This window comes from Falco peregrinus, chromosome 2 (genome assembly GCF_023634155.1).
Source record: "Falco peregrinus isolate bFalPer1 chromosome 2, bFalPer1.pri, whole genome shotgun sequence".
Lineage (NCBI taxonomy): Eukaryota > Metazoa > Chordata > Aves > Falconiformes > Falconidae > Falco > Falco peregrinus.
The window spans coordinates 109,182,874-109,198,900 of NC_073722.1; the positions used below are offsets into that span (position 1 = coordinate 109,182,874).

General features: G+C 47.6%; 1 protein-coding gene across 1 annotated transcript in view; it reads left to right on the forward strand.

Moving 5' to 3' along the window:
* NXN (nucleoredoxin) overlaps positions 1–16,027 on the forward strand; it is a 54,029-nt gene that overhangs the window by 15,051 nt on the left and 22,951 nt on the right. The window lies entirely within an intron of this gene.

Sequence of the window (16,027 nt, forward strand, 5' to 3'; positions counted from 1 at the left end):
GAAGACTGGACAGAGCCCACCAGTGACACGTGGAGTGTTGGTGCATTGGGCTCATTGCTGGAGAGATGCTGAGAATGTGAACCTTGTAAAAAGAAATAATAATAATAAGAAATGTTCTGTAGCTGAGCAAATAACACTGTGCCACAGAGGCAGAAGAGGAAAACCCCTGCACAAAGCCTGAGCTTGGGCAATCGCTTTCCTTACAGTTTTGTTTTGTTTTTCTGTACTGTTACTGACAGTGTTTGCTTCGTTCAGAGCTTCAGGCTCTGTGAACTAGTGTGTGATTCCCCTGGAGCATACATCATGCTGACACAGAGCTGCCAGACACCTTCTGATTTCAAAGTTGGGAACTGCCATTTAGTTGTATATTTTCAGGGTTTCTTGTTTCTGCTGGTGAAAGCACCTACCGACAGAGAAATGGATATTGATGTGAGCAGCGCCTGCTGCAGCGTAGAGCCTGTTGTTCAGCTAATCGGGTGAATGAACCGTCTTGCTCCAGATTCCCTGTTAAGAGCCACTGAAGAACACCGCAGGGTTTTTCCTCCCTTGCTTAACTAAATGTTACTAAAGAAAATAAGTTTAATCAAGTCCAGACCTTTTTGCAGGAATCCCTGTGCTTTTCTCCTCCACCATGCTCTCCTTCCCCTTACAGTGAGCAGAGGGCACTGTGCCAGCTTGGCTAGTGCTCGCCCGTTGTGTTGGAAGAACCTTGTTTGCTTGGTGGGATTCAAAGGTCCCACAGCGGCTGTCCAAAGAAAAGAGCAAAATCCCCACAGTCTGGCTGCTCTCCTGCCTGTCACAGCCCGTCCAAGCCTGATTTCTGCTCAGGTATGAGCTCTTTTCCATTCTGTTTACGCTTCACTTACCAAAAGTGGTTGGAGCCAGATGATTTTTCTGCGGAACATATAATTTCATTGGAGAGAAGCAAGAGTTCCTAAAACAATCCATGAGATTAGTGGCATCTCGGCTGCTGCAGGATCTCCTCGCCCCCTTCTTGAGTCTTTCTTCTGTTCTTTGAAAGCTGAAATTTCTATTGCTGTTGATGCCCTGCCAGGCACTCTAGCAAGGTTACTTTCCCTTGGATGCAGTTCAAGAAACCATCGTTCTTTAGTGTTTGTCATCAAAGGGAGAGGAGCGTCTTCCCTGCGCTGCCCTGCTGCCTCCAGTGCTGGCAAGAGTATATGGCCATGGCTGCTCTTCAGACCCACAGTGTTAAAAATGTGAATTAGAAAAGATTTTGGTAGCAGGGAAGCTGAAGCATTCACGTCATCAAGAAAATACACTTCAACATTTTAAAAAACCCAAACCAAAGTCTGTTCAGGGTACTGGCAGAGGTCTCAGTTAAAGCTCTCCTCCACCAGTGCAGCTATCTGAAGGTGAAACGCTCAGCTGCGTGGTGTGCTTTAGGTTTGGACATTTGAGCAGGAGTGTCCTAAGGATTTTGAGAGACTCGTAGACATTTTTATTTCAGTAAAGACTGCTGAAGGCAGAGGCATTAGCTAGAAAACAAAAATCTTGTGGTAAGGGCAGCTTCAGAATCGGGGTGGTTTGGGGTCTGCCCAGGATGAAGCCCATGGCAGGTCCTGCCTTCACCAGCCATTGTGCTCTGCTGGGTACCATGAGGTGGGGTGCAGTTACCACGGGGAGCGAGATGGGAGAGGAAACCCACCCTCCTGCTTCCCACAGCCATGCCCTCTGCTCAGGGCACAGTCTGGCACTGAGGATATGTTCCAGTTTTATCGTATCTTCTTGCTTTTAGGGTTTGGGCTAACTTTTCCACATAATCATGGTATGTTGATGAAAAAATAGAAAAACTAAGAGGGGAAAAAAACCCCACCAAAAGAGAAATATGTTTAGGAAAGAACAGAAAGCCCAAGCATAGCTTTCTACTGCATGTAGGAGGAGCTGCCTACAGGACAGACTTTTTTGATTGCTCCTCCATGCATGTCAGCGTGGTATCTTTAATCTCGGTGATGTGTATCGTTTAAGTAGACTGAGCTGGGTGAACAGGTGTGTATGTTTCGGCTCCTGTGTGTCCACCTGATTTACCTGACCTCTCCTTATCCCCTGCCTTGCCGTAATGAAACTACAACAGGTTTTTGGATCGTTGGGGGAAAACCCGTTTTCCTAGAGAGAATATAGAGGTTCACTGGATTTTCAGAGAAAATGTATGAGCTTCATTGACAGGAGAACTGGCCGAGCAAGTTAGCAGTGGATTTGAGATGTTAGCTTTGTGGCTTTTGTCTACCAAAGCCTGAGCAGTATTTGATGTGCAGACATGTTTTCAGACGTTTCTCATAGAGAAGGTGTTGGCAGGTCTGTTGTTAACACCCTTGCCTTTAGGCCAAACTATTGAAAATTCAAGTTCAGCTTGAATCTCATTTCAATGGCTTGGAAGGCTGCAATCTGATGGGCTCAAAAATCTCATCCAACTCCAGCCCTTATTAGGAGCTTAATCTGAAGTACAGCCAAAGCCAAATAAGGGGGGGGAAGCAGTAAAATGGAACAAGAAATGTGCATCCAATTTACAGTATTCCTCTGCAGCCTTAATTCAGCCCCCTGTATGCATTACGATACAGTTTCTAATTATGGGATCATGCATGGGTTTTTTCCATGGCACCCCTGCCCTCGCTGCTCAGGGAGGGCAGTCAAGGCAGCCCAGTGAAGAATGGGGTTGCGTGTGTAGGACCTCTGCCCTGCATGGTGCGGTATTTGGAGGGAAGGGAGTGAGGCAAGTAATGGAAAAATAGCAGGGGTAAAGTGATGGTTAAGGAGATGGATTCCTGCTCTGCTTCTGCTGCAGGGCTCATGTATGGTGCTGGATAAATTGCTTTTCATGCACAACGAGGGACTTGATTTCCTGGGTCCCCAGGCTGAGGGTTGAGTTGCAGAAGTGCCGAGCGCTCCTGCTGCAGATGATCTCATGGGAAGCTGTACGTCAAACATCTAAAATGCTGCTCAGTGCTATTTATTTTTTAAAAAGGAAGCTGTAGGCTGGCTGATTCTGGAACTGGATGCCCAGAGCTTCTCTGTACGTCTTTTCTTCAGCCATAAACTGGAGGTGTTGTGAACGTAGTTCTCTGGGATTTTATGAAAATAAACTCACGATCATTTGAGAAGTATCCCAGTCTGCAGTGGCAAGATGCCTTCATTTTTGCCGTGAAGTAGCACATGCAAAGTGCGGAGTGAAGAGGGCTGAGTGCCACACGTGAGCAACCAGTTGAAAACCAAAACTGATTAATTCCTTGCTTGTTGAGCATCTTCTATTCTCAGTACTAACTGCATCAGGGCCGTATACACATGTATTATGTGGTCGTGCTGAAAAGACCCTGTGCTGAAAAAGTGGACCAGATCAAAGCTATGGAGAAAACTTACTTCCAGCACATCCTAGCTTTTCAGGGCTTGGCAAGGGTAATATTTCTTAATGCAGCCCTTCAGATGTAATATGGTATAAATTACTGGACTGGATGAGTAAGGAGTTGTGTGCAGAGGGTACAAGCATTGCTGTGTAGCAGACCTTACAGGGAGGAGGTTGAACCATCCTGAAGGTGGTAATTAATTTGCCTTTCTGACTTTTAGCAGAAAGTGGGAGGATTTTGGATCATCCAGGATGGACCTTGTGTGTAGTTTAGGCTCCTAGCACCATGTCTGCTTTTGGCTTATCAGAACGTGGGTTGGGTTTGATCTTTACATTGGACCGCTGTTGTGTGTTGGAGTCTCACTTGCAAAATAGCTCCTGTGTCCATTGAAGAAAGAGGTTGAGGAAGTTATTTTTCCTGTGGTTTTATGGAACTCTATACCGTTGTCTGTCTCTAAGGAAGATGTGACGCACGATGGCTTTGCAACTATGCATCATGATGGAGAGGCGCATAGCTGTGGATGCTGTCACAGGGATGCTCCACCGAGAGGTTTGCAAAGTTGAGAGGCGGTTAGTGTCCCTCTCTCCTCTCCAGTACCGTTTGGATTTTGTTCCAGCTTACATCCTTCCCCTTAAAACACAGATTAGGAGCTTCAAAGCTCTCTGCAGGAGGAGCAGCATGTTTTCTACCAGCCTGGCAAGAAGAGCCCTGTTGGCCGTGCTGTTGGGAGGAAGGGCTGTGCTCAGCCATGCTCCTCCAGGGCTGTGCAAGGTTTTGAACACAGCTTGCTTAAATCAGCAGATGTTGTCAGGCCTGCACAGGCAAAACCTTGCTCTAATTCACTAATTATAAAAATTCCTGGCAGAAGCTCCATGTGAGTCAGCTACAAAAAAATTACTTAGGAAAAAAAATAATTTTATGGTATAAGGCTGACTTGAGCACACAAGAAGAAGGGAAGCCAGGGGCTTTCTGTAAATCAGTTGGTCATCCAGCTTTAGCCCACCATGTCCTTGTCTGGAGAGAGCAGTGACGAGAGAAGCAGAGCAGTGAAAGCCCAGGAGCTTGTCCCACCCTGCCCACAGCTCTCTGAATCTGGTGGTGTGGCAGGGGATGGATGGAGAATTTCCTTTCCACCACCACAGGAGAGCCAGTGCCCAGACTGGGAGCTGGCATGGCTCTGGCTTGTGAATCAGGACAAGGTAGCCCCTTCCCTGCCAGCCCTGAGGATGAGGATGGGAGGAGGCTGCTGCTGCCTGCTCAGGGTTCGTGTTTGCCTCTCACCTCGCTGCACACACCGACTGGCACAGGGAACCAAGGAAGCCTCAGATCCAGACAGGTCTTGAATTATCTGCGAAGAGTGTTCACGGCACTGTCTCTTAGGGAAGCTGCCTTTTCTGTCTTTATAAAGGTTGGATTTTATTTTATTTTTGTTATAAACCCCACATAACTAATTTCCCTTGGAATCTTTTGCAGGCGTCTGCTTTGAGTGTGTTTTGGCCTCACTGCCCAGTGCTGGTTTTGAATCCCAGTCCCAGTGGTGGGAAGTTTTTAGAATTAATGCCAGTTGTATTTTTTTTAATAGAATAACAGTGTCCGCCTGTGGGATTTAAACAAATATCCTTGGTTATATGTTTTGCCTGCAAGTAGCCAGTATCCAAAGGGTGTGTAGCCAACAACAGCGATTCAGCAGAGATGCAGCATTTCCCCCTTGTCAAAAATGACTTTGGTTGTTGGTTTTCTTTGTAACCTAGCGTGCACCTCCCCGACCCTGCTGCTGTGCCTAGCCATTCTGATCCACTGCAGCAGGCAGGATACGTGCCTTTGTGCAGAGCTGTGGTGCAGGCTCCCAAGGGAGGTGTGTGACAGCCCTATCAGTGAGTAAATTACACCTGGGGAATACAGAGTAGACAGCAATTTTGCCTGGTGCCTCTGGGAATGGATGCATCTTTACAGGGTTGAGTTTTCAGCTGGACAAAATGTATTTGCTTGCACTTAGTATACACTGGCGCCAAATTTTCTGCCTCCACTGGTTCTTCCCTTTTTACTTTTACACCTGATTTTAAGATGTGACTCCCAAAGCAGGAGATAATCTTTCAGGATGTAGCACCATCCTTTTGATCCTGACCTTCCCGACATTTCCTTTCCAGGATGTCTTTTGTAATACAGCCTTACTGCACTTCCTCTGCCCTCGCTCTCCCTTGCTGACCTGCTGGCGCAGGTTCCTGGCAGGAAGGTGAGCATCGCTGTGCACCACTCTGCCACCCAGGCATGCCCTGTGGACACTGGCATCCCTCCCTTTGACAAAACACTGAGCACAGCCTCCAAGGAGTGGCTGGGATGCAGGAGGGCTGTTATCCCAGGAAAAAACAGCTTTACTGGGGCAGGCAGCAGGCTGTGGTCAGCCCTTCATGGCCACACGTGTGTTACAGTGACTGTTCAGGTGCTTCTCAGCATTTCCATTACAAAAACTAGTTTAGGCGACATTCACTTGTCTGCAAAGTTGCTGTTCTTTGGGTTTGTCTTTTTTTAATACACTGTTCTCTGAGGGGCTTTTAAGAACACGCAACTCCCTGGTGTCTTCTGTAGCACTTGTCTGCTGTACTTTTTATCATCCTTTTCCTTTTGGTCAGTAGTTTTTATCGTTCTTTTCCCTTTGATGTTGGCCACTGTCAGCAAAGAAGTTTGAAGGTGGTCTGATAGTTAATAGCTGATAGATATTATAAAATATTAGTAAAGAAATGAAAGATGAGCCGACCCATGTGCTGGTGGTACCAGCAGGAACACCCAGTGAAAGCAGTTGATTTTAGTGTTGAGGAAGGTCAGTATAAACATGCCTTTCACCTGGGATGGGAGAGGGAGGCAGAAATCCTGAAAACAGGTTTGTATCTGCATGAAGCTTCCATAACTGAAGCCATCTATATCCTAGAAGAGGCTTTTATTTATTCCTTGAAATCCAGAGCTTTTAGAGCATGTGTTGGCCATGTAAACTCTCAGCTTTGCCATAAATCAGTGTTTTGGCAGTGCTTGTCCAAATGCCATATTATCCAGATAAGAATAGATAGGGAGTTAAAGCAGAATCCTTTGCTGTTTATGGACTCCCTTGGGGAATACTTTGTAATATTCTTTTGAATTGACTAAAAGGTAACCACAACAATCCAACGCTGCACATGCTAAATCTTCCCTGTGGCCCTCCTGTTAGACCTGCGGAGGGGGAAGGGGGGATGTGTCAAGATGCTTCAGCGTGCAGATCTGAAATAGCATTGTTCCAGCTTTAACTATCTGCTACCTGCTGATTCCCTGGGATTCAGAACAGAATACGGGACTTTTTTTTTTTTTACAAATGGGCTGGGTTTGGAGCTTTAAATCTCTCCTTTCGTGAGCAAGTGCAGACTTGGAAAGCAAGTGCAGACTTGAAAAGCATTAATTATTTTGTACTATCTGTAGAAACATCTTTCTGTAGAAGCTGGTAAATCTTTCCCTCCTGCTTTGCAACTGTCTTTACAAACTCAGGTCCTGCGTATTTGGGTGTCCCTGTTGGCGCGGGAGTGGAGGAGCGGGCTGGGTGCCAGCATGCCAGACGGACTCTGGAAGCATTCAGTGGAGCTGCTGGCTCAGGCTGTCTTGACGTACTTCAGCAAACTGAGCAGCAAGAACTTACCCGAGAAAGGCTTTTCTCCTTTTTTTGAAATTGTCAGTAATCCAGAGGGCCACATATGTGTGTGCAGAATTTAACCTTTTGGTCTCCAGCTCTGCCCAGTGGAGAGGAGGAGGTCCTCAGTGCTCCTGGAGAAGATACAGATGACCCAGTTCAGCTGTGTTTAAGTTTTAGGCTGCTCTATATTGGAGCACTGTAGAAGGGTCTGTGCAGGTGGACCTCGTCCCTCAGCTGCATCCTGGCAAGCAGTACCACCGAGGACTGGGCACCTGGACCCTCAGACTCCCCTTTGTTTGCCCTACCACCTTGCAAAACCACGCATGTAGTTCATAGCATGCAGAGCAAACACCAAGAACTTAATGAATTGAAGAGAAGCACAGGTTTTGTGTAGGGGTGCACCTTTACAAACCAGCTGGCTCCAGTTTGGTTTCTCTGAGCTTGGGAATTTCCTGGGTTTGGGTGTTTGTTCCAGCTACTCAGCCCCAAGCAGCCCCAGAGGCATGTGTCTGCATGGAGGCCAAGGCATGCTCCTTGCCTGCTCCGTGGTGGGGGAGAGCAATGTAAAGACTGTGAAATGCTGGTTTCTCATACAAAACTCCTTTGCTTTTTATTCAAGAGCAGCAGGTTGGTCTTGAGAGGTGGGTGGGTGGCGGTGAGCACACTCTGCTTCCCGCATCACCTTCATGCAGGGCTTAAAGCAGTGCATTTTTGTATGTGCTTGCTGAGAAACAGCAAAAATCGGGAGCGAATGGATGGCCAGTGCTTGCTTTCTCCTTTACATGCCTGTTTAATTGGATAATATGCGTGGCCTTGCCTTTTTGTTTACCTTAGGGTTTGTTATGACAAGATGGATTTTTCCTGGCTCTTGCTTGCACAGTATGTAAACCAACATGACGCAGTACATGGTCCATGCGGGAAGTTTGCTGCAACTTGGAAACTCCGGCTGTTCTTCAGTGCATCCTGTTGACATCAACTCGTTGCTTGGTGCCTGCGTTGCATCTCTGTGACCGGGAAGCATGCATCTTTTCATGCTTGTAGCTGCTTGTGCTGCTCACCAACACACAGGGGCTTGTTTCAGCTTGTTTTTTTCTGTAAATTTGGGAATTTGGGAGAAGAGATCTCTACCTTCACCTCTGGAACTGGTGAATTTTTAGAAACCATGGGGAGGGAGTTTGCATCTTGAGCTGTTTTTGCTCTCCCCTTTTAGTGCAAACAAATTGCCCTCTAATCTCAGGATGATTTTTGTATGGACTTTTCCTCCAGTCCTGCGTTTCTGAGCCCTTGTTTCCTACCTATGGAGCTGTTGCATGTTTGGGTTTTTTTTCTCCCCCTGTGCATCCTAATTCCTGGGTGATTTCTGTAATTTATCAGTGCTAGCTTGTCAGCAGAGACTTGGAATAAAAGGCTTTGTAGTGTGCTGCTTAGCTGGCTGTATAAACATGAAAGTATCAGGTTTTAAACTAGCTTGCTCACATGGCTTTCCTCTGCATAGCTTTAGCCAAAACACTCCACTAGATAAAAGGGATGCTGAGAAAGTCCAGGTCAGGTGGAAATTGTCTGAGAAGGGGTGTAACATTGATCTTTGTTTTAGTTTTACTTTTATTTCTTGTAACCTCTCAGTAAGAGCAGGGAATGAGGATAAATTGTTTTCATCTCTTGGTAGTCAAAGATTAAGATGGATGAGGCAGTGCCTGAAAGAAACTGTTTAAGAGCCCAGTTGTATCCCCCCTCTCTTGCATCTTGGATGAAGTTGGCTTTATGCTTCCCGCTTCCCAGGTGCCCTTCCCCATAGTCCTCCTTAAATATCTGAGCTGGTGAGTGATTGCCCTGAGTTTTCTGAGCTCTTTGAACTAGAGTAAATGAGAAAGGGTCTGGAAATGAGGTCTCTCATCAGTTACTTGCCTTTTACCTCTGAGGACAGGAGTTTGCATCGGGTGTGGCATTTAATGCACGGGGTTTGGTGGCCCTTAGGTCACATCCTGCTAAGCCTGCCTGAGCCACTGGGTGTTTGCCATAGCTGGTGCAGATCCAAAAAACTGGGAGTTTTAGATCCAAACATCATCCCATAGAGTTTAAGAGTAAAGAAAGGATGAAGGAGGCTTTGGGTAAGAGGCAGCGTGGTGTTTGGGTTCAGCCTCTGGGATTTCATGGTCTTCATTTGCCATTCTTTGTGCACATTTTCATCTGCATCTGAGATTCAAATCTGCAGGGAGAAGTTTCTAGGAAACTTCAGACAATATTCATCCTGTTTTGGGAGGGCACAGGAGGGGTGTCCTGGGAAGTGGGATTTTTAGGCTGTGAGAGCAAAGGCACTGTGCTCGTTGTGGGGCGTGTACTGCAGCATCATTGCACTTTAGGTGTTTAGTGAATTCTGTTTGTAAAAGTGGAGTCACTTCATCACATAAACTGCCTGTGGGGTTGAAAATGCGAGACCCTTGGATAGGGGAAATAGTTTTGTTGGAACCCCAATATTTTGCCCTGTTCATGAGAGAAAAAGCCTGTTTGAGGTAGGGTGGGAGGTGTTGCTGTTTGGCACCCATGCACGGTGCAATTAGAACTGACTTTACATGGCAGATGTGGAGCTCCTGTGCTGGGACAGAGCAGGAGCAGGGCTGGCTCTGCTGTACCCTGGAGCAGCTCCTGTCCCTGCCCCGAAGCAGTCCTGCCTTGGCAAGTCCTCCTTCTCCTGTCTCTCCTGTGAACCTCTCATGGACGATTGAGAGGCTCCTGGCACCTTGTGCAGTGCTGTCTTAATGTTGTCATTTTGTTAATGAGCGTCTGAAGAAGATGCTGGCTGGATCTGGGTGCAGGCGGGGACTGCTGATCCCTTGTGTTCTGCTTTGAACACTCAGGCACTGACAGGGAAGGAATGTCAGAGAATTTGCACCCGACAGGGTCTCCCTGGAGTGCTGCAATAGCTGGAGTTGAGTTCTGAAGCACCAAGAGAATTCCCTACAGAAACACATCACTGCTGTTGCTCTTGCTGCTCTTGCTGCTGGAATAGCCCCTGGTTGGCATCCTGCATAGAGTCACTAAGAGGAGACCAAAGGTTGAAGATGCTTTTTTAGCTCTCTTGGCTCTTTACCCTGAGCTAAAAGCTTCAGGGTGGGGAGGAGGTGGTGGGTGCAGGCAGGTCGGGCAGGACGCTGGGCACTGGCCCTCCGGTGTGTGGTGGGGTGGCTGCCTTCCTGCCTTTCCTGCTCTTTGATGTGCTGCAGGGTATGCAATGAGCATCTGCCCTCTAAGAGAAAACAGATTTAGAGTTACAAAGTTCAAAAAAGAGGGAGCAATTTTGCTTAATCATTTTCACACAGATCCACAGGCGTTTCTGTAAGAGCGAGCGGCATCTGGTTCAAGGGCAGCCTTGGCTGCTTTGAGCTCTCCTGCAGCTTCTGCAGTCTCAGGCAGAGATTGATGTTCCAGATGCTGTTCCCAGCAATTGGATCAATGACATGCTTATTCAGACTTTTCATTTTGTAAAGAAAAAAAAAGTAGATTATACTTTTTTAAGATCATCTGAAGTATCAAGGATCTGTGAGCCTTTCTCTTTTTTTTTTCTTTTTTTTTTTTTTTTTTTAATCCCAGAGTAGGGCACTGCAAATTATTTCCGTATTTATGAAAACCACTCAGAAAGCAGAAGGAAGTGAGCTGCCTGCCTTGGTACCTTGGTTATTCTCCATTCCCTCCTTCCAGCTTCTAGTCATTGTAAGAAATACAGGATTTTTTTATTCTAACCTCAAAACATTCATTTCAAGGGGAAAGGACTTAAATGCAGTGATGCCCCACTGCCTGCAAGCTGTCCTGGTGCACGCTTTCTGGGCATCTCCAAACTTGTGTGTGTGTGAAAATTACTGAGCGACAGGGAAAGTGCTGGAAAGCTTTGGGGATTTGGTTTAAATCTTGATGAAATGCAGGGCCACTGCCTGGTCGGTTTGTCAGCTGCTGGCACCCTTTTGAGTTTGAGGTGGCTGCAAAAATGGCTGCTGTGAGTTTGCCGCTGTGGTTTGCCAAAAGCAGGCTTGTTTACCCGTTTCCAGCTATAGAGGTGTCAATGCTGCGTGCTGCAGGGAGCCTAGTGGTGGCTGCTGTGGTGTTTTGGAGTTGGAGAGGGCCTGGGAGAGACCAGTGTTGCTTGCCAAAGTCCCTGGATTTGGCAGGAGCTCTGTCTGTGTCACCACAGTGAGTCCCGTGGGAATATAGAGTCCTTGAGCACTGCACCAGCTCTCTCCTCTGCCTTGGCTGATGAGCTTTAATTACTGAGATCACAACTGCTGTGTTTTCCTTGGGATGCTATGGCTCCATTTGACTCCTGGCATACTCTTCAGCTGCCCTGGAGTGAGAGTTGCTGATGGTGATCTGTAGAAGCTGCTCGCCAAGAGAAGTAGCAGCATCTTGTCCATCTCAGGAAGCGTTTGGCTGGCTGCTGGGATGCACCCCGAAGCCCATGCTGGGCTTTCAACTGTGTGAGCATGTGGCATCTGAGCAGATCTGTGGGTCTTGGCCGGGGTAGATGTCGCAGGTTAATTTTTGCCTGTTTGGGGTCTGCATGCTGCATGAGATACGGAAAAAATTTCCACAAAGCAAACTGGGATTAAGCTGCAGAATTTGTTCTCATTAGTGTAAAATAAAATCTGGTGTTTCTGATGTCTCTAAGGAGAGAAGGAGTATTAACTCCTGGAGAATGTAACTGGAGGATACTTAAAAGGCAAATTGTTCACATACTTTCTTTAAAATTTGCATGAGTGTAGTAAAAGGTCATCCTAACTGCAGAGTCTCCTCAGATCCTCGCCTGCTGGTGGCTGATTGCAAGAGCCTGTTGCTAAGTGTTCCTGGAAACAGAATAAAGATGAAGCAAGATAATTGAACAAGAAGGAGGGGGGTGGGGGGAAAGCTTGGAGCTCACAGCCGAACCGCAGGGCTGCCAAACAAGATGAGTATGTTGGAGTTTGACTCGGTGGCTGCATTTAATCAGTTCTGACCCAGGGGTGGGGAAGGGGTGACCAAGCCTGAAACTTCGTGGCAGAACCTTGGAAAAAGCCACTTGGATGCAAGTGGATGATTTGCTTGCCTTTTGTGTGGCTCATCCAACTCCAAACATGTTGCTTCCTAGTGTTGAGGCTGGAGTGGGGATGAGAAGGCAGACCGTGCTTCCACAGTGCTTTGGGCTCTCTTCCTGGGTAAAATTTCTGTTCCTGCAGTGTAGATTTTGTTAGCCTGGGCTCTTCTCCTGAATGGTCAGTTATCACAGAAAACAATGGGATGAAAAAAGAACACAAACAAACAAATCCAGATCTTGATTAAGGCAGAAAGCCTTCAACTCCAGATGACTTGCAGGGTATTTTTCTGCCCATCTCAGGTCAAGCTCTGCTCTGAGGAAACAACTAATGGTTGTTTCCTATGTTGCAGAGTCAAATAAACCCCTGATGCAGCTCCTTTTTATTGCTGAAAAGACAAGGAAGCAAGGCTTCCTTCTTATCTTTGGGCTTTCTCTAGTTGAAGCGCTTGTAAAAGCACTAGACTTTATCCATCTCCATGGATCGATTTCCTGGAAACAGTTTTAATAACTGTTTCTGGAGTGGTTTTTATCATCCCAGAGCATTTCAGAAACCCTGAATATAGTAACAGTCACATCTGAGGAAGGTCGCTGCCAATGCACAGCAGTCTTCAGCATTTTATAAAAGAACAAATGATTGGCTCTTCCTTTTGCACAGAATCTCCCCTATTCTCATCAAAAAGACAAGGTAGTGCTCCCGCCACCCAGCCCTCCGCGTCACCTCCTGGTTCACCATCCGCTTGAAGCCTCGGTGGCAGAGCAGGCACCAGGCACCCTCGGCTCGCTGAAGGCTGCAGTCTCCAAGCCTCCCCCTCCAGCTGGGGCTGGCTGTCAGTGGAGGGAATTAATACGCCTCATCTTATCTGACATTCTGAATGCCCCTGTGGGATTTGCGTTGTCATCAGTTCCTGGCAGCAGCCTCTTGTTTGGCTGTGGCTGCCTTCGTGCCGTGCTCAAGGCTTGCTCGCACCAGGGGTCGGTCCTGCCTTCCCGGTGCTGTATTTCATCCATGTGCTGACTCATGGACACTTGTCCCTTTGAGAAACTATGTATTTTGGGACTTCCATCAGTCAAATCAGGAGGTAGCTGGAGCTTTTGACCTTGCTACTGATTTATCACCATCCCTGTTCATCTTTTTAATTGGTTCGGCAGTTGCAAGACACGCTGCTCAAACCCTAAAATAAGAAGAGGGAGCCCCAGCCTGCTGTCTCGTTCCTCCCCGGTCAGTGGCTCTGAGCTGGGGCCTCTTGTGTCTTGGTTTTGTGGGCCAGATCAGGTTCCCTCTCTTGTCCTGCACCTGGCCCACCATGTGTGCATGTTGTAAACCCCTCAGCTCTGTCTCCCTGGCCCCCTCCACGCTCACCCGGCACTGATTATCCCTCCTCTGCCTGTGTGCCCAGCCCATACCACGTCTCTGCTCCTGCCCATGGCCCTCCTGATTTCCCTGTCCCTCTGCCTTCTCCTCGCAGCTAATGCCACCAGCTTTGCTGGAGCACAGCGCAATGGGACAGCCCCTCTGCGAAGGAGCAGTTGGGTGGGGAAATGGCTTCTCCAGCTTCCCGTCTGCTGGCTTGTGCTGCCATTGAGCTATTAGAACATCTGAGCTGTGGGCAGCTTTATTCTGCTCTGGTTTTTAATGTGTGCAGGTGATTAATTACGAACGTGCGATCCACAGTGGCTCAGTGTTGGGCAGGTTTATGTTGCCAGCCCTTGCAGCCTTTCTGCTGAGGGGCTGAGTGTCAGTTTGGGGAGCAGGAGGAGGAGGAGAGGTGCTCAGCAGGAGGGCATTTTCCAGGCAGCCTGACCCGTTACATCCATCCTGCCTGTGCCACGAGTCAGTCTGATGGTCTTCCCCACAGGGCACTGAGCTCTGGAGCTCAGCTGTGCTTGTGAAGTGTGTTAAGAGGACACGGAGGCTCTGAAAGCATGTTATCATCGAAAGCATGTTATCATCGGTGGTTTAGCCCAGAGCGGTTTTGGCGGTGGGATGTTTGCACAGGATAGACGTTATGGCTCCAGAGGAGAAGTCAAGCGCTGTGGCTGCACTGGGACAGCACAAGCTATGGGACCCCCTTCCACCCCGGGAGCCAGGGAGGAGTGGGATAACTCCAAGCTGTCACTGGTGGGGATTGCTCTTTGCAGCTGGAGCGAGAGCATTGGGGTCTGGTTGGCTCCCAGTGTATTTTGACCTCAGTGTGGTTATGGAGTGAATCTCGAGCTGCGCTGCCCTTCCAAGCTGTGAGCAGAGCCCATTGCCTGCCTTGTCTGCAAAGCTCAGAGCTGCCCCGGCAGCGTGGGCTGCTAGCAGACATCGGGGCTGTGGTTACGACCTTTCTAGCTCTGCAGCTGTGTAACCTCTGCGTGAAAATCCTTCTTGGGCTGCAAATCAGAAGTGCTTGCCAGACTGAGATTCGACACCGTCGGCTCTGAGACACTGAGGTGGATGCAGCTACAGGGAGGGCCACACCAACCAGTGCACCCTCTCCTGAGATCAACTGGAACAACTGGAGGAAAGCAGTTGCTTTTAAGTAGTTTGAGTGTTTGCAGCGATGCAAGTGCTGTGTTGAGAGGAGGTTTTTGTAACAAAGTTTCAGCAGTGATGCTCTGGATGAGCTATTGCATTTCAAAAGATGCTGTATAACCAGAGCAGGTTTCCCTTCGGTGGGTGCATCAGCAGCAGTGGGCACAAGAGGGTATCTGCAGATGTCTCGGTCGTTTTGCAAAGGTCTCCCATTTTGCTGGTCTGGGGGATGTCCTGGGGAGGTCACTGTTCACAAGGCTCTTGGTGCCATGGCATCCTGAAGCCCTCACTCCCCTGAGTGAATTACAGTGCTAACAAATACTCTATTGTTTTCCAGTATTTTGTTGGTTTGATTGTGTAAGGTTCCCTCTCGGATTAAATGCTGAAAACAAAACAGAAACCACACTAATACCTCATTGTATGGATTAAACAAACAAAAAAATCCCAATTTCCCTACAGATTTAAAAGGCTTTTGTGTTTGGTGGGAACTCTGTCTAAACTCGGGGCTTTTCCGAAGTGTTTTTTTCTTAATGACCTGGGCTTGCAAGGCGTTTGACCTCGAGATTACTACCAGCGCTCGATGCCAGCTCCCTTTGAGTGAACAGTAGCAGCAAAAGCAAAGGCAGCGGGCGGGAAACCCAGGCTGTAATGTGCGGCGGTTCTGGCAGCCGTCCTGCTGCCAATGACAGATGAGACTTGGGACCAGGAGAGACCCTGAACTTCAATTCAGCGTCCCAGACTGCCACCCCACCCCTCGCCTTTCCTATAAACAGATGGAAAAATATCCCTTCCCCATAGAAGGAGAGAGATTATTATTTTTACTTATTACCTTTGTGTTTACATAGCTATTTCTTACTCAGTGCTAGTCATTTGGGGGTATAATTTATAGGGGCCATATATGATACACTTCTACATGTGTCTTAAATTTTTCCCACAAACACTTTAACTCCCTCCGTCCTCACTGCTTTTTATGCATTTGTCTTGCTGTCTTACCTACCAGGAAGGCATGAAAAAATGCCTGTGAAAACAGGTAACAGAAGGTGGGTTCAAAGTGGTGGCAGGCCCTCTGGGTTCTCTACTCATTTTTGTGGTAACACTGTGCTCCCATTCTTCTGGGGGTAAAGAGAGAGTGCTTGGCTCAAAGAACAAATTCAGGGAGAAAAATGGTTTATGAAATATCTTGAGATGCTCACATACAATCTTCGTTTTAAAGCAAGGCATATGTGTAGAGGAAAAAAAGCATTTCTTAGAAACACATGGAGGTGTATTTCCTAGTGCTGGGTATGATGCTGTATCCTTAAATTCTGCGTTGTCGTTGAGCTGTTGAATGCAATTTGAAGAACATCTGGAAAAAAAAGATGTTTATAAAAGACGTTCTTGTAATGTTGATAGACCAGCCTGTCTTATAGCATCCTCCCTGCATGATTTGCTGCCTGTGG